The sequence below is a fragment of the Pinus tabuliformis genome, chromosome 1_2 (assembly GCF_031772625.1).
Source record: "Pinus tabuliformis cultivar Carrire ecotype Pingquan chromosome 1_2, CPIR1, whole genome shotgun sequence".
In the NCBI taxonomy this organism is placed as follows: Eukaryota; Viridiplantae; Streptophyta; class Pinopsida; order Pinales; family Pinaceae; genus Pinus; species Pinus tabuliformis.
In genome coordinates, this window is record NC_142298.1 from 755,601,098 (window position 1) to 755,627,844 (window position 26,747).

The window sequence follows — 26,747 nt, forward strand, 5'->3', positions numbered from 1 at the left end:
TTCTGCTTCTCCATTTTGTTGTGGAGTATATGTTGTTGTGTTTTGCATTATGATTCCTTGTTGTTGACAAAAAGCTATTAAGTCATCGGAGTTGTACTCTCTTCCTTTGTCTAACCTGAGGAATTTTAAAGGCTTTCCACTCTGCTTTTGCGCTTCTTCTTTGAATTCTTTGAACCTTGAGAATGTATCTGATTTATTTTTGAGAAAACACACCCCATATCTTCTTGTTATAATCATCAATGAAGGTTAGAAAATAAAGACTACCACCAGTGGATTGTGGTTGCATTGAGCCACATATATCTGTATAAACTAGCTCTAAAGGCTCTTTTGCTCTAGGGGAAGATGCGGGAAAACTATCTCTTTTGTGCTTGGCTAGAACACAAATTTCATGATTACAATATTTTTCATTAATAACAGGGAACAATGACCATTGGAGGTTTTTGAAGCAGACTTAGACTCTTGAATGGGACATGGCCCATACCTAGAATGCCATAATTGAAACTCATATATTGTTGACACATTGTGGGCAAAAGACTAGGAAAGATTTCGACTTTTAAGAGTCAAAGGAAACATCCCATTCTTGGCTTTTTCAACCTTTACTATCCATCTTCTATTTGGAGGTTTTTCATAGATATAACATGTGTTCCCTTGGAATATTACATCATAACTATGTTCCATTAATTGACCTACACTTATGAGGTTATGCTTCAGATGTGGAACATATTAAAGATGAGGTATGTATTTTTGTTGACTCTGTTTGGTAAGAACAAGGACATTACCTTTCCCTTTAGCTTTAATGCAGGAATGATCTCCAAGAGAAAAAATTTTACGTTATGGAAGCATCAAGATTAGAAAGAAGATTTTTGTTATTTGTCATATGATTTCTGCAACCACTGTCCAACAACCAAAGGTCCTCGCTATGAGTGTCTTAAGAAAGATGGAAATAAAGAAACATTGCCTCAGATGATTCTCCTTCATTGTTGGAGAGATGGACACTGCCTCTTTGTTGCTCTGATCGTTTCTTTCTGCATTCATGTTCATAATGCCCAAATCTCTTGCAGTAATAGCATTGAACATTAGATTTGCTCCATGTTCTACTTCTCTATGTTTGGTTTTGTGGAGGTCTTCATTTCTCTATTGCATGATGATGTTTTGATCAGCATCTACCGTAGCCTCACCTCTATATCCTCTATCTCTTCCTCTTCCAAGAGAGAGATTTACTTTGAAGGCTTGTTACATGGAATCTTCTGCCAAGTTGAGCCTTATTTTGTGTGCCATAAGTGATCCAGTCAACTGTTCTACTGAGAAAGATGTAAAATATTTGGATTCCAGAATGGCAATTAAAATCACGCCATATTTCTTGGGTAGGCTTTGAAGGACTTTTTCAACAATCTTCTAATCTGTAATGGTTTCACCAATGAGTTTGATCTAATTGACTATTCCCATGACTCTAGTCATGAACTGGTCCACATTCACTGTGTTAGTCCTTTTTAGGGTTTTGAACTGTGCTCTCAATGTTTGCAATTTAGTCTTCATTGTTTCATTACCTTGATACACAACTTTCAAAATAACCCAAGCTTCTTTTGCTATTGATGCACTAGTTATCTTGTCGAAGATAGAGTCATCGACTGAGTTTTGTATCCAACATTTGGCTTTGTGCCCTTTATTTCTTAGTTTAGCAGCGACATTCCTTTGACTATTGTTCATGGTTTCCAATTGTCCTTGGGTAAACTCTACATAACCGTTTGGCAAGGTATCCCAACATTCTTGGGCTTGAAAAATGTCTTTATTCGTAATGAGCAAAATTCATAATTTTTTCCAAAACAAATTGGTGTTTGTGACAAAGAGGTGAAAAAAACTATTTTTTTTAATATAAATGTGCACGCCTTTTTAATATATATATATATATATATAATTAATTAATTAATTATAATTTTTAAATCAAACACCATTTCCTTTCTTAAAAAACTTCCCTAGACTCGACTCACCTTCTCCTTTTAAAAGACTACCTTTTTTTTTTGTAACTTTTAAACCAAAGTTTCCCTTTTTTAAATCCCTAAAATAATTAAAAAAAAAACCAATCCAATAAGCTTCCTCACATATAAGAAAAAATCCCTTTTTAAAAAAATAAAAAAGTCCTTTTAGAAAAGAGGATTCCTTAGTCTTGAACCTTTTTAAAGAAATATACGATGCACCTTTGAAAAATTTGATGAGGCCTTTTTTTAATTCGTTTGACTTCTTATATGAAAGGTCTTTGTGTCTCTTAGTGAAGCGACTTGCGACTTACGACGCCTTTGAAAAACAATTTTTTTTAAGTGATGCACTATGCTCTTTTTATAGGTGTGAAAGTGACGCACTAGGCTCTCTTCATAGGTGTGAAAGTGACGCACTTTTTTTTTTGGGGAGAGGTGTGAAATTCACGCTGGTTTCACATTTTTTTTTTTCGTTTTTTGTCTATCAATTTTTTTTGAAATCATTTTTTTTAAAACGCTTTTTTTTCTCGAGCTTTATGTGACTTGGTGCTTTGATATCATGAACAAGAATGAAGAGAAGTCGTAAAGTAGAGATTTCTCTTCTCAATATTCAAATTAGTTAAATAGATTACATCAAAAGCATCAACAATAAATCACTAGAGTGAAACTCAACTAAACCAAAGTAAATATGAATTCACTATGATACCTACCAGACTATGTAAATAAATTTGATGACACCTAGCAGACAATGAGATTAATATCTCAACGCTTCATCAATCAAAATCATAAATAAGATAAGGCATGACAAAAAGGAATGCCTTTGAAAAAAATCCTATTTCAATTAGACAATCAACTCCACTTTGACAAGTAAAGCATTTCCACTTTTCATTAACATAACTATCATTGGTGTAAAACTGTTGACATTATTTATATGATTTTGTTATTTTTTATTTAGAGACCAAAATAAGTTATTATTGATGTAAAACCTAACACCTAACCAAGTCTTTATAGCCTATAGAACACTCTGTCGAGTCAGTTGTACTATCGTCTTCGTGATCATGAGTTATAAGTCTTTTTCGGCAAGGAGGAGTCGTAGAAATGAAATAAAATAAAGTTCAAGATAGAAAATTGCATTAAGGTCGACTTGATCCATATTTCCATTTTATCTATAGGGTATGCAGAGTCATAATGCTGTATGGATGAACTTGTATTCATGGTCCAATCTAAGTCTATCATTATTCCATTTTTCTACAATGTGAGGCGTAGATATATTTGGTGGAATCGTGTGCACAACATGAATAGAGTGTATGCTGAATCCCTGTGCATCCTTGAAGAGGGAAAATATTTAACCCTAAAAACTCATCAACAAAAGCCTTGATACAACTCCCATGCTATTGAAATATGGAAACAACTCTAATAGAAGTTACATGGAGAGGTGATTATACTATTAATGCAATAGTGTGGAAGAAGTGATGTGTAGGAGCTACAGAAGTGCATGTCTCTTTCGCACCTCTCGCATATCACTTTTTTGTAGTATTGCATTATCATCTCTCATAAGTCATTCTCTCACCAACTCATTTAAATATTTTGAGCTTCATCTCGTAATAATAATTTATTCTATAGTCATGAAAAATGATAAGTTTTAAAAGTTATAAGTATTAACCAATTTACGCCCATTTTTTTGCCTTGAGAAAGAAAGATTGGTACTAAGTTCCTCTGACCATAAATCTTGTAGAGTATATGTAGCTTACAACCATGAAGATTTCCACCTACATAACAACATCTCGCTCCTTTTGATTTATGGTTACTTAATAAGTGTTGCAAGGCGCATTAGGCCTTGTTTCTAATAGGATCCTGACATCTCGCTTGTGTCTTTAGGCCTACACCTTCTCATCTTAGGAAAATAGCTACCTAGATACACGAGGTATTGCAAATCATTGGTTTTCTACTTACTTGTGCAACAATATCATTCTTGATACACTTACCATAGCATTTCTCTATTACTATATACACTTACCACATCATCTTGTTTCCTTCTCCTCAAGCATCTTAGACCTTGCTCTTCTTGCTTTGCCCTGCACAGTTCAGGAATTTACTAGATTTGTCGAGTCATTGCTTAAGAATTTCTTGTCCTTCATTCACTTTACAGAGCCATGTGGTGCAATTACAGAACCTCTACAATGGAGATAACAACAACAACAGAGGAAAACACCTTAGTGTGGAAGTATCGGTGGGGAAGAGGGGTATGTGTGAGAGAACCTTTACTACGCACACATCCCCGCCTTCAAACACTTATTGTTCCACATAACTACTTCCACAATTAGATAATATTTTACTTGTCATGCATTTTTTTCAGGGCCCGATATTTGTTCAACACCCCCATCCTATCACTTACGTAAGGGACCCAACACCTTGTTAGTTTTGGCATGAATCGATATAGTAGTAGTAGTGTTAGGGATAATAGTGTTAGTGTCAGTGTTAAAGTACTCATCGATGGAATGGCCACTTATAAAATTAGCCTTTTTTAATTTTATAATGATTTGTGAGAGATTGACAAAGCACTCACCAATGGAATGACTAATTACAAAATTAGCCATTTTTTATTTTAAAATGATTTGTGAGAGATTGACAAATACCAAAAATAAATTACCCTTTTCCAAAAAAATTATACACATTAAAAGTTTCTGAACCAATACAAAAAAAATCTAAAAATTTGATTTGTGAAAAAAAAAAAAAAAACAAAACACAAACTAACTTAACATAAAACTTCTATTAGTATTAAAAAAAATCACAAAACTTTACAAACTAATAAAAAAATAAAATAAAATAAATTATCCATAGTAAACCCATGAACTGATAAGTAAATTAACATTAACAACTATTCAATATATATAATTAAACTAATACAAACATGTATTAAACCTATTGAAAACTCTATACGATAGCTACCAAATTCGGTAGTACCGACAAAAAAAATTCGAAAATTTGGGTATTCAATTTGGTTCGTTGTTTAATACAATTGTTAGAAATTCGATACAATATCCATGGATTGACATAAAATAAATAATGCCTCGGGCCCACCTATTATTCAAGTGTTTCGGATCCATGGCATGGTATGTGTTAGCGGCTTTTTGAATCTTAATAGTTCGAATTTTTTCAAAGTAAATTTCTTGTGTTAATTAATTTAATGATTTATGAATTATAATATAAGTAGATTTTTTTATTAGAATTTTGAATAAATATTAAATTGTAAAGAAAAATAATAGATTTTATTGGTAATGGTTATAAAATATAATTTAATTTAGCTTAATAAATGAATAATAATAACTAAAAATATAAATAAATATTTTGAGAGAATGTTTATATATGGTATATAATTACAATTCAAATATAAATTTAGTTGATAATTTAAAATCTATATTATTTATTGTAATGTGGAAGTTGTACTAAGTTCAATTTATATTGAATATTATATAATATATATAGTATTATTTTTTTTCTTTTCTAAGTAAGGTTAATCTATTAATATGATAAAAAAGGGGAATAATAGTGAGGCTTGGCCATAGAGGAACCAAACCTCAATCAGCACACATCCATAATAATTGTCTTTGACTGCCCAACAGAGGGGAAACCAGTCCAAAAATATGTCCAAAAATAACCCACACAGGGGTAACAAATTTAAACAGAGCATTACTGAAACAAGGCAACTAGATCAAAAATTTATCCTGAAGACACATAAGACTAAACATAAACTGAACCAAGAACATGACAAAACTTCCACCTGGCTGGCATGACACATGGCACTCAGTCTTCCAAAGCTGGCTCCTCCACAATTGGACACGCCTAGACTTCCGGGTTGTCCGAGTCGCCACATCCCAGTGCCTAATGGCCTTCCTCCATGCTACATGCCTCAACACGCGAGCTTGACCTGTCACCCTGATGGCTATCAGAAGCTTGCGTGTAACTGTGTATGCCCATCTCAACATGCTGACTGCCAGCAATGGCTTTGCCATGCCTTCTGGGACGACCTTCATCAGCTTCCGGTTCACCATTGTTGCCTTGGTTCCTGCTACTCAAGCCAGCTCTATTCGCCTCCTTCAAAGGATTGTTTAAAGGAACATGCGGCTTAGTCTCTTCCGTGATGGTAATTGAGATAGTTGCTACAATAACAAGGCGGTTCAAAGAACTATGAAAGCGAAACTGCGTGGTGTGAGGAGTAGGATGCGGAGGCAGGGGAAAGGTTACAGAGTGAACAACTACATCTTCACGACCTGAGCTATGGAACCAGGCTTTGCCTCTGCCACTTCGCGTATCTGGATACCGGCCCGCGAAACTGTGCGGGTTGGGATTATTTGCAGAGGAGGCAGGGGATGCAAAATCAGGGCTAGGCAGAGCAGGGGAACGAGAGCTTCCACCACGCGTGCCCCCTCTACGACTGCGCATATGATGGCGGACCATGGTGGATATGGGAACATGGAGAGTGTCAGTAGGAACAGTGGAGGAATTAACAGAGGAGCTATGCGAGGAAGTTACAGAGGGATGAAGGTTATGAGCAAGATTGCAGAGGTTGGTGTGGGAATGGTGGAAGCCATTACCCAAATCAATACAGCTCAACAACCAACATCTGCAGCCAGTGCTGGTGTGCTCATTTGGCTCTCTCGCCTGCGGAGCACAGACACAATGAATCAGGGGCAGAATAACAAGAAAATTCTCCAGCTCCATTGTTATGTGGGCTATGGCTCTGCCTCGGCTTGTGCAGGCATTAAATGGCTCCTGCGAGGTGCCATGAATGCCATTCAGGGTGGCATGGGAAAAGTTGCAGGGGCCCATGTGGCCTCCCCATCTGCTGTCGCTCTATCTAATCATATTAACTCTTGGGATTAACACCCGCATCCAGGTAATATATATAGTATTATTAGATATATGGATAAATATAAATTTTTTATAAGTTTTTATTTTAATGTAAAATTATGCACTTTGTTTCAAAGTATAATTCTATTCAACATTTATCATTAACAATAATTTTAAAAGTTTTTTTTGACGTGTCCAACATTATAATCGTCTATTTCATTTTTTTTAAATATTTAAAAAATAATATATTCAAATTTCAAAAAATATATATAATTTTTTTTTTAAATATCAAAAAAATAATATGTATTGCAAAAATATATTTTCCCAAATTTTTCTTTATTAAATTTCAAACCATCAAATTCGATTTAAACTCTCCTCTATAAATCATTATGGCAGGCGGTTTTGGGGAATTCACTATGGAGCAAGGCCATCAAATCAAAGTATATGCATAACAGAGACATAACTTTCTGGTATAGGCAGGGCACTATCGGTTCATCTCAGGGTTCTGCTATTTGGAGAAGTTTTCGGAAAATAGAGCATTTCTTCCTCCAAAATCTGATATGGAGTTTCCAGATGGGGAGTAAAATTATTATTGGATTTGATGCCATAGTAGGGGGCAACGAAGTTATATCCATTTTTGAGCAGTTAATTGGAGCACTTCACGATAGAGGAATTTTTTTTCTGGGACAAGACCATACATAGATGGGAGGGATCCATCCCTATATGGAAGTCGGCATTTGAGTTGGGTCTTAATGCAGAGTTGGCTCACCAATGGGACCAAACCACATCGGCTATGAGAAACAGAGGTATATTTAGAACAGAGGCTGAGGACATGCTAATATGGAAGGGGTTTGGAGGTAGATCGTCTATATATGTTAAGCATATCTATCTCCAGCTCCAACTCACGGAACATGATCAACTGATTAACATATTCCCATCCTCTTTATGGAAAACGGGTTGCTCTCTCAAGATCATCATTTTTGCTTGGCTAGTCTTCCACAACAAAAATCTTACATGGGATAATCTCCAAAAAAGGAACTGGAGTGGACCGGCCATTTGTCCTTTGTGCAGAACAAACACAGAAAGCAACTTTCATATTTTTCTACGCTGCCCCCAAGCGCAATTGATATGGCAGAATTTGGCTACCCACTTCGGCTTCAGTAGGATCACTTTCCCATCCATTATGGAAGCTTTTGAATGGTGGGGCAATATGAAAATAGACTGGAGACCTATTCCTTTGCTGCCCTTATGGGCCATATGGAAATGGCGGAATAGGGCTCTGTTTCTTGCAAACTTGGACAATTATTCCACTGTCTTCGAATCAATTCTCTCTCAATTTAATACACTACTTTCAACCAAAAAGATTCTGAGAATGAGTGGTAAGAAGACACACTCTATTGAACCATCCGGTGTCCCACAGGTCAGTATTTTGATGGGGCCACTCAACAGGGATGCTGTGCCTGTGGGGTTTATATTATTCCTACAGAGGGTCAGCATAATATTCAAATATACTGGAATGGAGGTATGGGAACAAATAACAAAGCTGAGGTTATGGCGCTGGCAGGTATGCTCAACATCTGTGACTTTCTCAACATCCAAAATCTGCAAATTTATGGGGATTCAAAGGTGATTATTGATCATTTTTGGTCTATACATGTCATAAAAAACCTAAATCTTTTGGGATGGCTAAACAGGATAGAATCTATAAGGAATTACAAGAAGGAATATTCTATAGATCACATTGACAGGGGAAAAAATAGTGTGGCTGATGCACTATCAAAAAAAGGACTTGCCACTCAATATGATGTCTGGATGATGAGTATTACTGTGGACAACAAAACTCACCATATTCAGGAGTTTAATATGACGGGTACATAACTTTCTCTTTCCTTGCCACCAATCCGGTATGTCTCTGGCCCCCTTTTCTTATGAATTCGCTTTTTTGGTTGGTTCTTCATCTTTTTGGTCTTGGTTATCTGAGGATACTTAATATTCAGCCTACATATGGTTTTGAATTTTATGATGTGGTTTTTTGGTTGGGGGCTATGTTTATACCACCCACAATTAATATTTGCTAAGTCAAAGATCTGCAAATATATGAGAATATCAAAATAGAAATATGTTTGTAATGTTATGTTTCTCATAATGAATTAATAGATATACAACTTTTTTCGTGCTGAAAAAACTATACTTTATACAATTAAACTCCACTTCATTAAAATGGTTGGTCTTGGCCGGAACATGTCTTCTCGAGATACCCAGCAACTCAGGGGCCTTAAGATGTCGCAATCGCAATGGCGATTCTCCATGACATTTGTTGGAATCTGTGTCAATTGACTAAAAAGTCGCTACCATTTGTTGGATTCTAAAATAAATTAACTCATACATTTGTTGGTATCTATGTTATACACCAGTTAGATTTTTTCCAAATGGATTCCAAACACCAAAACTCTAGAGGTTAGAGTTGGTCGCGGGACTTGCTTTTTTATTGCTTGCATTTTCCGACACTACACTACAGGGTTATGGATACTCTTAAAAAAAATCCACAAACTAGCTTGGAAAATATTGAAAATTCCAGTAGGTAGTCTAAAAATATTCACAAATTAGCTTGCAAAATAATGAAAATTCCACTAAAATTATGATAAAATCTGGTAGAAATTTTTTAAAATTTGGGTTATAGTGGTCAAACTTCAGGATTTTGGGTGTCCAAGGGGTTCTTGATGGTGCTGAATCCATTTCAACCATAAAAAATAAACGATTCAAAAACTCTAGCATTCTAATTTTTTGAAATTTTTTTACCAGATTCCAACAAAAAAATTTCTTCCCGTGGAATTTGTAACTTCGATAGACAACTCCAAAATTATAAGATAATGTCATCTGCAAAGCGCTGATTGAACCTAGAAACTCATTCCACAACACAATATGATGTGTAACTTTGTCCGTCCCTTTAAAAATAAAAATTAAATAAAAAATTTAAAAAATCTAAAAAAAATTAACTATATAAAACATTTAAAAAATATGAACTCATAAAAAATTTTACACGTGAAAAAATTAAATCCCTCTCCATCGAAATTAAAAAATATACCAAAATAAAATTCTAACCGCTGAGATGGATAATGACCCAAGCTAATGGATCAAACCTTTAGCGCTTCTTGCACGAGGAGCGGGATGTTGACATCACTGGAGTGAGGGCTATTAAGATGATGCCATTCGGTGCATGGAGAAATATTTGTTTGGGCTTGGGAATTGGCACTTGCCACATAAATCTCATCGTTTCTCGCCTTTTCCAAATCTTTCAGTGGCTCACAGCCAACCCTGACGCCTCAAATATGGAGCGCAGTATGCTTTTGGGAAGACTGCTGGGTACCGTAGTCAAACTCACGACGAGAAATAACCATCGGGCAGATTATGGTTGGAAGCAACACCATTGTAGTTGCTTATGAGGACGATAACTACTCAATGCGCTTGTTTTAGGACGTTCTAATTGCCATTTTTTTTAATAAAAGTACAACTGCCATTTATGATGATCATATCACATGGTGCTATTTTTTGGTGTAAGCTGTTTTAAATCTTTCAAATAAATAGTTGGATTTTCATGAAATGCACGGTATTCTACATAGATAGGAGCATCAAAGTTGTCTAAATAACCTATTTCTTTTTGGGAGGAGAGGAGGGGGCCTTTCAGTCGGAATGGGCGGTGATTGGTTTAATAGGGATCACTTTGAGGGAAAAGAAACCAATTCCATCATTGCTGTTTTTTAATCTCTATATTCGTTATGTGGAGTTTGTGTTTGCTGGATTTGGGCATCCTTGAGTTTAGAAGCATTGTACTTTTTGAGAATTCAACTTAAAAATAATGGTAAATGGTAAATTATAAATATGTTTTTTAGTAAGTTTTTCAATGAAATGAAATTGATATTTTTGTTGAGCTTTTTATATGAAAGATCATGGTTTTTTATCTTCATCCATGTGCACACTCTAAAAACATATTCATCATTTTTTTTTTGTATGGGATAAGAGGGGATTGATAGTGAGGATTTTACTTTTAAAGTCATTTTAATAAAGTATGTACAAACGAGCCTCAACAACAATGATATCATCTTCTTACTTTGTATTTGACAAGGGGGAATTAATGATCAACTTCCAGTTTTGAAGAGCCTAAGCCATGACTTGAGCAAAAGCTAAAATCAAAGCCTCGACACTGAACCAAAATGAAAGTTGCAACTAGAGTCAAAGTTATGAGTGTGATTCAGTTTGTCGTCATCATCAAACTAACATATGTGAGCACTTTCACTAGTAGAAGACAACAACTTCTTACCAAATTTGGAAATGCTATGAGAATTGTTGAGCCTTGGAGCCAAATTCTAGTAGGTTGTGGTCATCTTCAAACTAATATTAGCCAGCACTTCCACCAGTAGAAGACTTCAACTTCTAGCCAAATTCATAATTGTTTCATGAGCTACATCAGACATTCCAGAGTTGGTTGAAACCTCAATAGTCTCCCACCTCTTTTGGTTTGTTTTATTCATTAAAAATCACCTTTACAGAACAGTGGGGAGCACTTCCAGTAGCATAAGGTTTTAGCTCCTAAACATATTTGGAATTGTTCCAGGAACTGCATCAAGCGTTCCAATGTTGGTGGTAACTCTTAAACCACCACCAGTCGAGTCCTCGAGTTCTCCCACCTTCTACCATCATTTTAGAGAGCACATTCAACCATTTGCTACCCTACATTTTTTTGTTTGTTTGTATTTTAGCTCTCTTCTTGGACTTATTTACACCTGTTTAGATTAAGGGGGGAATGTTGGACATGTAATCCGTAAGGGTTGGTGTGCAAGAAATCCAATAATCACATAAGTCCAAGAGACTTTGGAAGATGAATCCAATAGTTATGGACAATGTATTTATATGAATATCATCTCTAATGAAATGCAACTCACATTTATCTTTAATTTTGGTTGCACAATCCAACAGATTGAGATCAACTCCGAAATGAAGTACTAACACATATTTTACTTCCGGGTGCTGAAATAAGCTTCTTGGTTCAAGGTAAAAAAATATCTGGCTTTCGATCTACTCCGTCCACCACCCATTACTTCTGTCGGATCAACTTTTGGATAAAAAACTCTGCACATATTTCCCTTACTATTGTAGTGCATAATTTATGAATAAATCTACTCTTCAATCTACTACTCGTACTTATTTAACTACTTTTTAGTAGGAATCAACGAAAGGGAGGTTATGGGTAAGTCAATGCTAGTATCACTGACCCTATTGCTAGAAGCTGCTACTATTGGATGGAGGGTATGTTATGTATGAAACTGGGGAAACTACTATAGACTAAAGTACTTTTATCAAAATAAATCTGATCATCCTACTATTGATTATCCAATCTTCATAAAGAATTATGTAAATCAATGTCATGAAATAATATAAAGTTAGTTTCTGTTACTTCTCTCTGCTTAACACAACAAAACTTGCTTTGATGAGTTTCAAGGTTTGTATTCTTAAAATAAACAAAAACATCAATTAAGGTTCTTTTTTTATAAGACTCAACAACTTGCCATTATGTTCAATTTTTTTCCATAAATCATTGCAATGAGCTTACTATGCAGACATATTGGAGTAGCTGATTTCCCACTGATACATATTTCCAATTTATGTTTTTCATCCTTGTGAAAAACATAATAGATATTTTCTTACATAGCAGACATAATTGACCTACCCTTCCCATCATTGCCTAAAATTAGGGCCATGCATCTAAGGTAATATCCATTTTTTAATGAATAGATACTAGAGTAGCATAGTTGTGGACATGAATCAAGTGAAGAGTTGTCAAACCTCCAATTAAAGCATTAGAGACCATTAAACTTTAGCTTTGGCACCAATACTTTGTAGAGGAATTGGGGCCATGGACAAATTAGACTTCTTGAATGGTTGTAACTCATAAGACACACAAAAAAATAGGTTCACCCTCTTCATTTGTTGTCATGAAATAATATCCTTTATCTAAATTCAAGCAAAGACATTAGTCCAAGTAGATTCCGGCATACACAAACCATATATATATTTCCTTATTGACATTTCTCATTTCCTAATACACTGAATCTATAGAGTAGTCTGCAACACAATCTATCAAGAAAACCTTAGACACACAGAAAAGAAAAGAAGGCACACTCACTTGACATTAGCAATCTCCAAATCTAACATTGTATTGGAGTATTGGTAAAACAGATTTGGAATCTATGATTAATTCAACATAGAGTGCCCCTACAAACTTACAACTTCCTTTTGCCTTTATTTTCTTCACAGTTGGAAGAATAATCGTTTTCATCAATAATGATTCAAGTTCTTTTGTCAAGGTCAGAGCTAGTGAACATGCCCTCATTCCTCTTGTATTCAGACTTGTATCTCCTTCACCCACATGTTTATAATCTTATTTTGAAATTAGAGGAAGAACATTTTCACCATCAAGGAGAAAAAAATGAAGCTTCCTCTCCTTCAAGGAGCAACTCCACAATAATCTGACGACCAAATGACCCAAGAGTTTCTTTTAAAAGTTTACTATCAACTGCATCATATGCTTCTTTGAGGGTAGTTGCGAAAACAACTCCTTTTCATAAGCCAAACCGTCCTCTTTCTTTTTATAGTTTTTTTGCATCTAATGCATTGGTAAAAGTTTGGTACCACAAATAAATCAAGTAAAAATTTAGAGATTGATTCCAAGACAAAATTGTTGAACTAGTATGTCTATTTTACCATTGAGAATTTTTGTATCATAACTTTAAGATCAAGATAAGATACTAAGAGCTATGTTATCATATTCATAGAGTTTGATTATTCTGGCAAGTAAATGAGAACATAACCAGATGAAAACGACATTTGGGTAGAAAATGTTGGTTGTAGAGATGTGATACTTGTCATACACATTCTTAATGAAATCCTTTGAACCCTTCAAAGTCGTTGCTTTTAATGAAGAGCCGAAAGTAAGGATTCCCTATTTAAGAAGATCATTTAAGATGTAGGACCATCAACAATAGGGTTATGGGTAAGCTCCATAAGCCAAAAATGAATATGAGAGAATGATGATGACGATGGCGACGACACATCAACTTTTGATTGGTTTAGCATAAAAATTGTAAGAGTTGAATTTAGCTAGATTTCATAAATCTGTAGACACTCATTATATAATCACTTTCTATCCCCTTCAATGACAATAATTGTTGGATTCTTTTTTCCAAGTTTGTGAGTGAGAGCAGCCAGAGGAGCAGCAAGATCATGGTAGCAGTAGAGGAATAATTGAATATGGAATCTCACTGCCTCAGTGTCCACAATGTTGGACTCCTACAATTGAGGCCTACAGAGTTCAAATTTTTCAATGTGCAGAAGAGTAACAGTGATTGATTGAAATAGTGGTAGAAAATTATTGATTCGGGAACAATAAATGGATATACTTAATGGGGAAAGCCATTAAGTAAAACAAATTCCAAGTTGGAAAAGATAATTAGTGTATGTGTTTCCTCATTGATCTAGGGTAAATAATGGTAACAATCAATCTCTTTTATTGCAGCTATGGTAACCATTTTTGTGTTGGGTAAATATTTTCGTTATTAATTTTCTTGATGTTACATCTAATATGCATATTTAATTGAAAGTTACTTCTTATATGAATGTTTATAATTATATTCTTATATGTGCACATTTTAATGGAAAAATATCAATATAAATTTGGACACCCTGGACATTGCTATGAATACTACTGTGAAATAATCAAATTTCAAAAATTACCCCCAACATAACTTCTTATTGAAGGACTAACGAAAGCGTATTGTTATGGTGAATATACATTTAAATGGTGATGTGAAATATGCCTTTATAGCACATTGTTTTTCACTAACTATCATTCAACAATGTAAAATTAGCATAAAGTAATAGGGATATCATTCAATCTATTTTTGGGAAGGGAAAATATAATCCATATATGTTTATAAATATTAACTAATTAGATAAGAATTTACATAAAAATAATGCAAGTGTATTGTTGGGTTGAATTATCATAATTAGAATCTAGTTAAATTCTCTCTCTTTTTTAAATGAGAATGAGAATTTTGTATAAAGAAAAAAATTGTGAATGGAACATGTAGCTGAAGTATGTTAGCTGGAATTCTACAAGGAAAATTATTCAACGATTCTAAAAAAAGGAGTGCAAAAATCCATCCTCCTCCAATCTAAAGAAAAAGAGGGGTAGATCAAATACTAGACATTCTGATGCTTGAGCCTATTGCTTCAAAATATAAATAGATTCTTAAAAATTACTTGCATGATATGGTAAAAAAATAAAATATTTCTAAGATTTAACTAAAACTGACCCCCATTAGAACTAAGCGAGGGTAAAGAATGATGGGCGCCATATTTTAGGGATTTTTTGCTTCAAACTTTTCCGCTTCTTGTTAATGGAGGGTAAGATCATTGATTTCTTTTTAGAACATATGAATGGGAAGGAGAAGAAGAGGTGAGATTGACCTCCTTTTCTTCCTCTAAGAGGGCCTTTTCTTCCTTCTTATATGAAGGAGGGTTTTTGTCAGTATCGTTAGCAGTAGTCTCTTCCTCAATGAATGAACTGGTGTTCTCTAAAGGAATTAGATTTGGATCTTGTTGATCTTCATCTTCTTCCTCTAAGGACTTCAAAGGTTCATATCTATTAGTAGAGGGAGAATGGAGATGAGATTCAGGCTTGTTAGAATGAAGCCTCTTAGACAAATGATTCTTATGCTTCCTTGAAATTGCTCTAAATGCTCCTTGCTCATAATATTTTTTAGAAGATGACAGAGGGATAGAAGGAGACTATCATATTGGAGGTTTTGGAAAACATTTAGAAAAGTGCCCATACTCATGGACAAAATTGAATTTAAAGGAACATGATCATAATCCAAAGCCTAAAGATACGACCAACTCTTGAAGTCAAGTTGAATCACCTCAGGGAGTCCTTGCTTATCATTTCTTTGAGAAGAAGACAGAGGGATAGAAGGAGACTATCATGGTGGAGCTTTTGGACAACATTTAGAAAAGTTACCATACCCATGGAAAAAATTACATTTAAAGGAACATGACCATAATACAAAGCCTAAAGATAGGACCAACTCTTGAAGTCAAGTTGGATCACCTCGGGGATTCCTTTTGCAAAATCCATTTCAACGCAATTTCCGGCAGTTGAGAAATTATTGTCCTTGCTCTGAGAATTAGTGATGTAGCAACCCAAATTGTTAGTTGTGGCTTTGAGAATACCATCATCGTAGAAAATAAGGGGAAGATACACCAATCTAATATAGATAGAAATAGAATTTATTTCCACGGAAGGATTAGAATTGGGAGTCCAATAGGTGAGAAACATTCTACTAGAGCCCATGAAATAGGGCTTGATTCGTAGAAAAAATTATTGTCCTCTTTGCTTTAAAAAATAAAAGAAAAATAACCATTTGCACAATACAAAGTACTAATGGGTTCATCATCTTCCTACTTGTTGGAGATCCATTCTAAAAAAAAAACTATATTTGGGCTGAATTCTGGTTAACTTATAAAATCAACCCTCTTTCCTTAACATTTTTAATGTTGTTCTTCGTAGAGGCAACAAATCCCAAATTAAGAGAAGGAATTATATCTTCCCTTCTTACAAATATAAAATGAGGTAGAGAGCCATGGTCATATATGCCAAGGTTGGCAATAACACCCATTGTACATGCAATGAACTTAGCAGAAATAGCTAAGAGAATGGATTAACCTAGCCAATAACAAGCTAAGGTAGTAGAAAACGAAGTAAAAACCTTGAAACAAGAACATAAACTCTCAACCTACCATGGATATTGAAGCACTCTACACACAACGATAGAAAACAACCAAGAAATCTACAATAGTTGAAACCAAAACCCAAAATATGCAACAAAAAACTAAACATGCAACGATCTCATACAACAATACACAAATATGTAGCAAGCAAGGATGAGTAGTGATGGCTAGGAAACCCTAGCTTATCGCTCCCTCGATGGCTTCATCTTTAATTCCATTATCTCCATTTCCTAATGTTTGATAGAGGGGATAGTAATTATATCTAGTTAAGTTCTCTTACAACAACCCACCTTTCCTTAAATGCTTTATGTTAGGCAACATAATTAAAGGTTGTCACCTCAAATACCAAATTCTAGATAGGTTATATATAATTTATTCACACTAGATGAAATAATATCTAATTATTCATTATTAAAGACTTTGATGGATAATAATTTGTTTTCGCTCAATTAGTAGCTTTCACATTCAATTAAACTTCACATTAGAAAGTGACTCTTTTTTAGATCTTCGATATTCATTAAACATGAGCTGACACCATTCCCTTCCTCATAATATAATTGGTATGGATGAAAAAATAAAATGCAAGGCTTACCAAAGCTCCAATAACTCTAAAATTTAAGAGATTATCGTTTTCATAACCTTACAACACTCATATTTTGCAATTTGGAATCCCTAATTTAGGAAATGTACTCATAAATTATTAATAATGTGAGAATTTCCCTTTCTTAATAGATCTCTTATTAAATAATTGATATGGTAGAGATTGGTACTAATAATTTAAAGTTGGAGTATAAACATTCTATGTTTTGGCCTTTTTAATAAGAATTTGGTGATATAATTCTTGGTAAGATTGCAATTTTTATTGCTTAAATTGAACTTCTAAATGCATAAATAGATTTAGAGTGTAAAAAACATATGCGACTTACCTAAATTAAATATAAAACTACTAAAATAAAAGTTAAAATGTGTGTATTCCCATAGGGCGTAGAATAGACGGTGATGGGGTGTACTAATAAGTCACTCCGTGATGTGAAAGTCGCGGTGTACTAATAAGTCACTGTGTGATGTGAAAGTCGCTGGTTTGAAACTCTATGGGAAAAAAATTAGGTCTAAATATATATTTTTCCACTATGGTATATTATTTCTAACTAATCTTAAAGAAATAAAATTAAAAATTTATACATCTATACACCATATATACATGTATTTGGATACGAAATATTATATATAACAAAGGAAACAAGTTCAATTTTGAAGTTGCACCAAATATTTTCAATACATTATTTAATGACCAACCTTGTAAGTATTCAAGGTTTTATAATATAAATTTCAACAAATAGGATTTCATACTAATTCAAATAAAATCAATAATATATTAAATGATTAAAATAAATTCATTATTTCCTCTACTAAAATTACAGTGGTCCATATAAATTTATTTTTCACTATATTTATTTAAAAATCTTAAATATACAAAACCATATATATTATTTAATTAGAGATAAAATGTTTTTTCAAATAAAAATTTACTTCGAAATAACATTGTTTATTTAAGTAAAATAATCTAAATACAATATTACAATAAAAATACAAAATTCATCATTAAATTCCAGAAATAAAGTTGTTTATTTAAGTAAAATAAAATAAATACAATATTAAAAAAAAAGGAAAGAAAAGAAAGAAAGAAAACCAAAATTAAAATACATTTCTCACTCTATATTGGATCAATTAAATTATAATTCCAACTATAAACCATTTCCTCAATAAGAATTATAAAAGTCCATAGAATTTCTTTTTCCAAGATTCTTATTTAAAAACCTTAAAAAAATACTTAAATAATGTCCATAGAATTTCTTTTTCCAAGATTCTTATTTAAAAACCTTAAAAAAATACTTAAATAATTTTTTATAATCTCTATCACCTCATTATGATAAATTTTAGAAATTCTGATTTAAATGGTTTTTCAAGATTCTTATTTAAAAACCTTAAAACACACCTAAATAAATTTTCATAGTCTATGATATAAAATCAAAGTGGTTCATATATATTTTTCACTATATTTATTTAGAAATCTTAAAAATACAAATCCGTATATATTATTTAATTATAAATAAAATGTTTTTTCAAATAAGAATCTATTTCGAAATAACATTGTTTATTTGAGTAAAATAATAAAAATACAATATTATAATAAAAATACAATACTCATTATTAAAATTGAAAAATAAAATTGTTTATTTAAATAAAATAATCTAAATATAATATTATAACAAAAATAAAAAACCCAAGATTAATATACATTTGTCACTCTATATTGGGTCAATTAAATTAAAATTCCAACTATAAAACATTTCCTCAAGAAGAATTATAAAAGTCCATAAAGTCCATAGAATTTCTTTTTTCAAAATTCTTATTTAAACACCTTAAAAAATACTTGAATAATTTTTTATAACCTCTATCACATCATTACGAGAGATTTTAGAATTATTGATTTAAATGGTTTTTCAAAATTCTTATTTAAAAACTTTAAAAAACACCTAAATAAATTTTCATAGTCTCTATGATATCATTGTTGAGTTTTTATAAATTTGATTTAAATGGTCTAGATGAAACAAGTTATTTAATTTTAATTTAATGATATTTATAATGAAATGATCGTGTACATACCTTCTATAACATATATTTTAACATAAAGTGTGATGATAAAATATATAAGATAATATCATTTTTCATGTTAAATCTTGGGACTTGAGACACTTTACAATGATGTATATCAAATTTTTAAATAGGTTTCATCACATCAATTACTATGGATGAATACCATGAGCCACTCAAAGATATAGGTTTCATAACTATTTATAATTTAACTTTTAAATAAGATTCATCACATCAAATACCATGGATTAATACCAGGGACTCCCAATACCATTAGTGGATAAGATTTGATATTTTTCTTTCCTTAAAAATAAGCAAATATAATTCATTATTTCTCATGTCCCTTGAAAATTAGGGAATATGATTCCTTATGAGATATATGGTGTGTTATCGAAAAATAATATTAGGGTTTTGAAAGAAGGGTGCACATGAGATGATTAAATAATATAAAATATTATCCAAACTCAAAGTATTATCCTAAAAAGTAAACTTTTGACTATATTTTAGCATTAAAAATTACCTTAATGAGTATGGAGTCCACACACACCTCATTGATTCAGACCTTGGGAGGGTGGGGGTGCGAGACCCCATTGATCCGGATCTTGGAGGGGTCCAAGATCTGAGTAATTTTCGTACCAGGAAAAGAAGAAAATTAAACCAAACTAGAAAATAAACCAGGAACTAGCTTTTATTAGATTAGAAAATGACGGTTCCAACTACATTGTGCTGGACAATATGTCCTCTTACAAAAAGAGAATTTTTATTTATAGCCTTTTTTTAGTTACATTACCATGGGTGGATAATACCATGGGTGAGTTATTTATAGCCTTTAGTTATATTACCATGGTTAAACACCACGGGTGAATTTCCATTCAGATCATTCCTCTCCCATTAGGAAGCAATGGTCCCCATTGCATGAAGTTCCCTCTGGAGAAGCCTTTTTTGACGATGAATTGTGGATGACCAAGTGTTGTTGAAGAGAAGGGCTTTGCGTGGTTGACCCATAACTGAGAGTTTGTGGATGACCCATAACCATGATGCACGAAGATCTGAGGATAGAGAAACCTCGTAATTCTTGTGAGAAAAGTGTGTGGACAAGCAAATGGATTTCGATGGAAAGGGTTTTGGGTGGTTGACCCATAACCATGATGAACGAAAAGCCAAGGATAGAGGTACTGTGTAATTCTGGTGGACCAACTATGAAGTGGATAGTGTGTGGCTGAGAAAATGGACTTCGTTGGAAAATGGTTTTGTGTGGTTGACCCATAACCAGAACAAGGGTTCGAGGATAAAGATACCTTGTAATGAACCTTGAGATCACTTGTCGATCTCTTTGGTAGATATCTAGTGGCTTATATGTGTAAATTCTCACCCTCCAATGAAATGTTGTAAAGGCTTCCTTCTAGTGCTCAAGACTCACATTAAACATAGTAGATAATGAAGACGACATGTTCTCTATCTTATTGATGCCGAGACTCAGGTATTTTCATCGAGGTTCAAGAACTTAATTTAGCCTCCTGATTATGGTAACATTTTCATCATTATCTCTATTAAGCAGTACCTCATCATCCTTTTCATTGTTAAGTGAGGAAGAAAGAGAGATCAAGGCCTACAGTACCCTGAGAATTGCAGCACCAGATAAATGAGTTGAAAGAAACATGGTCTCAGCCTTACCAAAACACCAAAGTTCACCCACTACAACCTTGCTTAATCCTTCTACAACATTTGACAACCCAGTAATGAAAAGATGCTGATGGGGAGGTGCCACTTCCTCTAACTTTATCAATACATCAACAACATGAGAATATACAAGGTCTTCCAACTCTTCACATGCCAACAAAGATGATAATAATCTAAGCTCTGTTTTAGGAACACCGAGTAGTACTGTTCCAGGGTCAACTTTCTTTTCTGTAGAAGAACTTGAACCCTAAGGGGTCATCTACAAGCATGAAGTATCAAGTTGTGTATTAGTTGTGACATCTCGAGAAGAATATTTTGGACATGAATCTATAAGTTAAGACTGAGATTGGGCATTTAATTCAACATTGTTAATTATGACTTTAAGAAGATCCATCACTTGTTCGAGATGGGCAATGTTTCTTGACTAGTGAGGTTGATTAAGAATTTGTAAAAATAAAGTTGTAGGAAAATTACCTATCATCTCTTTATTTACAGGTTCTAGTTGACTCTCTTCATCAATCATTAAATCTCTATCTCTTTCCATATGCTGATTTGGATGAGGTTTAGAAGTATTTGGTTGTTTTAAATATAGTAGAAGATTTGCAACAAGTGGATGATTTTGAGCCAAATAAGTCAAAGTTTCCAACACATGACGTGACACCAAAGGTGGGGCTCTATTTAAAAATGGTGGCCGTGAATCAATCACATGACCCAAACAACCATAGTGATAAGAGGACATGTTAGTCGAGGAGGAAGAATTTTGTGTAGATCTTGTCACATCTGGAATCAACATATCTAGTAGAAGTTGAACTAATGTAGCTTGTGTAACATTATGGGTACATAAATTAAATAGGAGGTGTTGTAGTTTCCCTTAATAAAATAGGTTGGAAAAGTTGAACAAGATGGAGCATTACTTTAAGAGTTGTGGTATCCACCAAAGGTTTTCCCTCAACTTCATTTAATTTGTCTACAAAAATAGTTTTAAGTGAACCTGCATTTCCAACTCTACTTGAACTAATGGAAACATTTATCCCTCCTATTCTTGATGTTATTGCAATTCCATTCACCCCTCTAGGCTGCTGTGTGGTAGCCATGTCGATGTAATTGCTACGAGGGATGGAGGCATCAATAGGGGTAAGCTTGTGGGAGATATTGTCATGTCGAGAATTCAAATCCAAGGGCCTAGTGATGCTATAGAAGTCATTGGTCGCAGTCTTAGAGGGTTTAGGGCTAGCTCCAGGAGCTGTTGACTTCATGGAATTCCCCCCCCGTCAGGGTGTAGTTGTGCCACGGGTGGGCATGCCCACGACTTGGAGTGCTCACCCAATGCATAACAACCCCCTACCTACTAGGGGGCCTCTTTTCCTTAAGTGGGTGTGCTCGACCGTGGGCGTGCCCGTCCAAGGCACAACGACAGGGCGAGGCGGCCTTGTTGTTTTACCTTTTGCGAGCACGCCCATGGCTAGGCATGCCTTCCCAAGCCACAATGGTAGGTGGGTGCACCTACCATTATGCTATTGGGATGGGGTGCCCTAGGTCAGTTTTGGGGTTAAGATAGCCCAAGTTTTGGTACAATTTTTGTAAATAATGTAAAGTTTCCACAATTTGTGGATGTAGAGCGCGTAGATGAATAGGAGTCAAAGGGGTTAGCCCTTTGTTTTATGTAAAGTATGAGTCAGTTTTGAGAATCACCCATGGTCCACGGACCATGGCATTGTATGAAAAAAACTATAAATAGTGAGTCTTAGCGCAGAGGCAAGTAGATTTAGACGGAGATGTAGAGGTGATAGCGAGGAGTGGGTAATATAGGAGAAGAAAGGCTCTGCAGTTGAGTGCGCAGAGGCCTAGGTAGAGTCCGTAGCTGAGTGCGTGGACCCCTGCAGCTATGTGCACAGGGAAGCTTTGAGTTTGTAACCTTGAATTTAAGATCAATAAAAATAGCTTTCGAAGAATTCTTGCGTATTTCTGTTTATCTCTATTTCTGTTAATGTTATATGTTGTCGATGAATGATGTGTTTTATGGAATATTGATTGATTGTTATGTGATTCTCTTGCATAAGTGTTATTGATGTACGCAATGCATGTATAAGTACTTTCGTTAAGACTCTAATGAATTTTCTAATGTTTATTAATAACTTAAGTAAATCTGCACGAACCCTGATTTAGGACTGCTCTTTGATGCGCGTAAGTAGACAAATTTACTATTAAAGGCCCGTAAGGATGGATCGTAGAACTTCACGAAGGTCTGAAGGCTATTTTAGCAAAGTTGCAGTGACAAGCCCTAAGAGTGTATCGATTTGTGTGAAGGCATATCTGAAGAGCTGAAAGACATCACACTAGTTTCTAGATGCAAAAACTTGGTTCTTGCATCCCCCCATACTGCTTCGAGTGAAACTGTAGCCTACGCTACGCAGGTTGTTTCTGAAAGGGCTAGTAGTATAGGGTATTGTTGGTTGGTGCAGCTAACTGTGAACCTAGGTTAGGACCCCATTCCATGCGATCACTTAGCAAAATGGACTAAAGCATGGGGAACAAAACCACAGCCAGAGTAGGTACACATATTTTGCCATACCTTGGATACCATTCCCATGAACTGGTATCTGGAAACGAAGCTCCGCCATGGCACCGCAGAATGGGATATATTGAAGGAAGGGTTCTTATTAACCTTCAACTTTGAAGACAGCTTCACAAGCATCGATGAAGCACTACTAGAGATTAAGGTGGTTATCTTCAGAACGCCGAAGGAACTTATGGAATGGAGCCAACCAGATTGGAGCACCCAGCTGTGCCATGTGCTGGAATGTTATAATGTGACCACTAAAGAGGAGGATGTGGATCCAAGAAACATTAATATCCCAGAGGTAGAAGGGCATCACGAAGTTGAAGGGCCACAAATAGAAAAGCCAGACATCTCTGCGCCATTGGAGACAAAGCAAATAAACATTGGCATTGAAGTAGAACTGAAGTTCATGAAGATTGGAGATTATTGGGACGACGCTACCATGGATAAAATTGATGAGTTACTCCACGAATACTAGGATCTATTCCCTACTAAGTTTTTGGATTTGAAGGGCATAGTTGGCGATCTAGGCATTATGAAGATCACTCTGAAGCCAAACATGAAGCTTATTAAACAAAGGTCGTATCACCTTAATCCTAAATACAAGGAAAAGGTTTGCTAAGAGCTGGATAACATGTTGGAGGCAGCCATCATAGAACCAGTTGAAGAATTTGATTGGGTGAGCCCGATGGTGGTTCAGGAGAAGAAACAAAAAGGTGAAATAAGGATTTGCATAGATCTGTGGAAGATTAATGATGTGTGTGTCCACGACCCATTCCCAACATCGTTTACAGAGGAAGTATTAGACAATGTTGGGGGGCAGGAGGCTTATTCCTTTACTAATGGGTTTTCTAGGTATCATTAGGTTAAGATTGTGCCCGAGGATAGGAGAAAAACAACCTTCGTGATGGAACGGGGATGCTTTCAGTACACTGTGATGCCATTTGGACGCAAGAATGCGCCTGCGATATTTCTCGCGTAGTCACACGAACATTCAAGGAGTTCATGCATAAGTTCCTGTAAGTCTACTTTGATGACTGGATGGTGTTTAGATTAGTGAAGTGCCATGTAGCAAGTCTGTGCCTGATGTTGGATACGTGTCGTAGATACCAGATCGTGCTGAATTTGAAGAAATGCATATTCTGTGTTCCCTTTGGGATCTTACTGGGTCACGCGGTATGCAAGTAAGGATTAATGGTGGACCCTGCAAAGATTGTGGTAATAGTGAATTTTGAGGCCCCTAGGAATGTCAAACAACTACACGCGACACTGGGACATATAGGATATTATAGAAAATTTATCAAAACTTATGCTCAAATTACTGAGTCCATGGAAAAACTGTTGAAGAAGGACACAACATTATGTTTGGATGAAGAATGTCAGCGCAACTTAGATGTATTAAAGGAAAAGATGGTCACTACTCTGATTTTGGTATTCCTTGACTGGAAAAAGGAGTTTCACGTACATGTGGATGCCTCTTGCATTGCGTTGAGTGTAGTGCTAACGTAGGCTAGTGAAGGAGAAATGGACGATCCTATAGCCTTCGAGTAGGAAGTTATCGAAGGCTAAGTAGAATTATTCAATGATTGAGCGCGAAGGATTGGTCATGGTGTACGCGCTAAAAAAATTTAGGCATTATCTGTTAGGAGGGAATTTCAAGATGTATATAGATCATTCTACCTTGAAATACTTGGTCAATAAGCCTATGTTGGGGGGTGGGAAGATCTGCAGATGGTTGCTATTATTCCAGGAGTATGACTTTGAAGTCATTGTGAAACCAAGAAGGTTAAATACGGGACCTGACTATTTGTCATGGATTGAAATAGGAGAGGAGCCTAATAATCTAGAGGAAGGGTTGCCAGATGCGCAACTCTTTGTGATGTGCATAGTAGATGATCATTTTGCCGACATTATTCACTTCTTGACTACGGGAATGGCATCAGAAGGATAAATAAGTCAGTTGAAAAGGAATTAGTAGTGAGCGCGGCCGATTTTTTAGTCATTGCGGGACATCTTTATAAGATGGGTGTAGATGAAATCCTATAAAGATATGTGCCAAACTTTGAACGGGATAACATTCTCACTGAAGCTCATGCGAGAGCAACGGGAGGTCATTATGCAGGTAAGGCAACTACGTAAAAATTTTTGCACACATGTCTATGGTGGCCAACTTTGCACAAGGATTCCAGGGCGTATTGTAAAGCATGCGATGCATGTCAAAGAATTGGTAGACCATCGCGAAGAGATGAGTTGCCACTACATCCTCAAGTATCTTTACAACCCTTTGAGAAATGGGTGATTGATTTTTTTGGGCCAATTTAGCCCCTTGGAAAGAAAACAGGAGCGTGCTATATTATCACCGTGACAAAATGTCTCACTAGATGGCTGGAAGCACAACTAGTTAAGGATTGTACAAGGACCATGATTGTAAAGTTCTTGTTTGAGTATGTCTTAACCAAATTTGGATGCCTGAAATTGTTGATGAGTGACAGAGGTACGCACTTTCTGAACAAAATGATTAGCATGTTAATTGAAGAATTCCAGGTCTACCATCAAAAGAGTACACCGTATCGCCCATAGGAAAATGGAACTATTGAAGCCTTCAATAAGATTTTGGAGAATGTTGACACCTAATCATCAGGATTGGGTGAATAAATATAATCAATGTAAATAAATAATAATAGATATGAACAGTCATCGAGAGATGAAGTGAACAGTCTCCCTCATGTATATAATAAAGACCAACCTGAAGGAATAATATGAATTGATTTGTTTTGAGGAGTTACTGCCTAGTCTGACATGGTATCAGAGCTAGCTCCCGAAATTAGTTGTAACTCCCTTCTGACATTTTCTTGCAGTCTGTCCCCCTATGGAGTCTGTCTACTACGCTCTCTGGGCTCTCTGCCATAATTATTGTCTGCGCCATTCTGCGCTCTGTGTTACCCACTACATGGCTTCTGTACATAACCATTGTCTGCCATATTCCATATATTACGACCTGCCGGATACGAACCAGAGATTCCCTTACTAGTTTCGGCGCTAGTTCTGCCATGCCTCAGCTTTGAAAACCATGGATTCTTCAGAAAAAATGCTGGTTTGTGATGCTTGATGCAGTTGTTGCTATTTTCCTTCGTTGCGTTTTCTCTTAATGAAATATGAGGCTTGAAGCTTGAAAGCTCACGGTG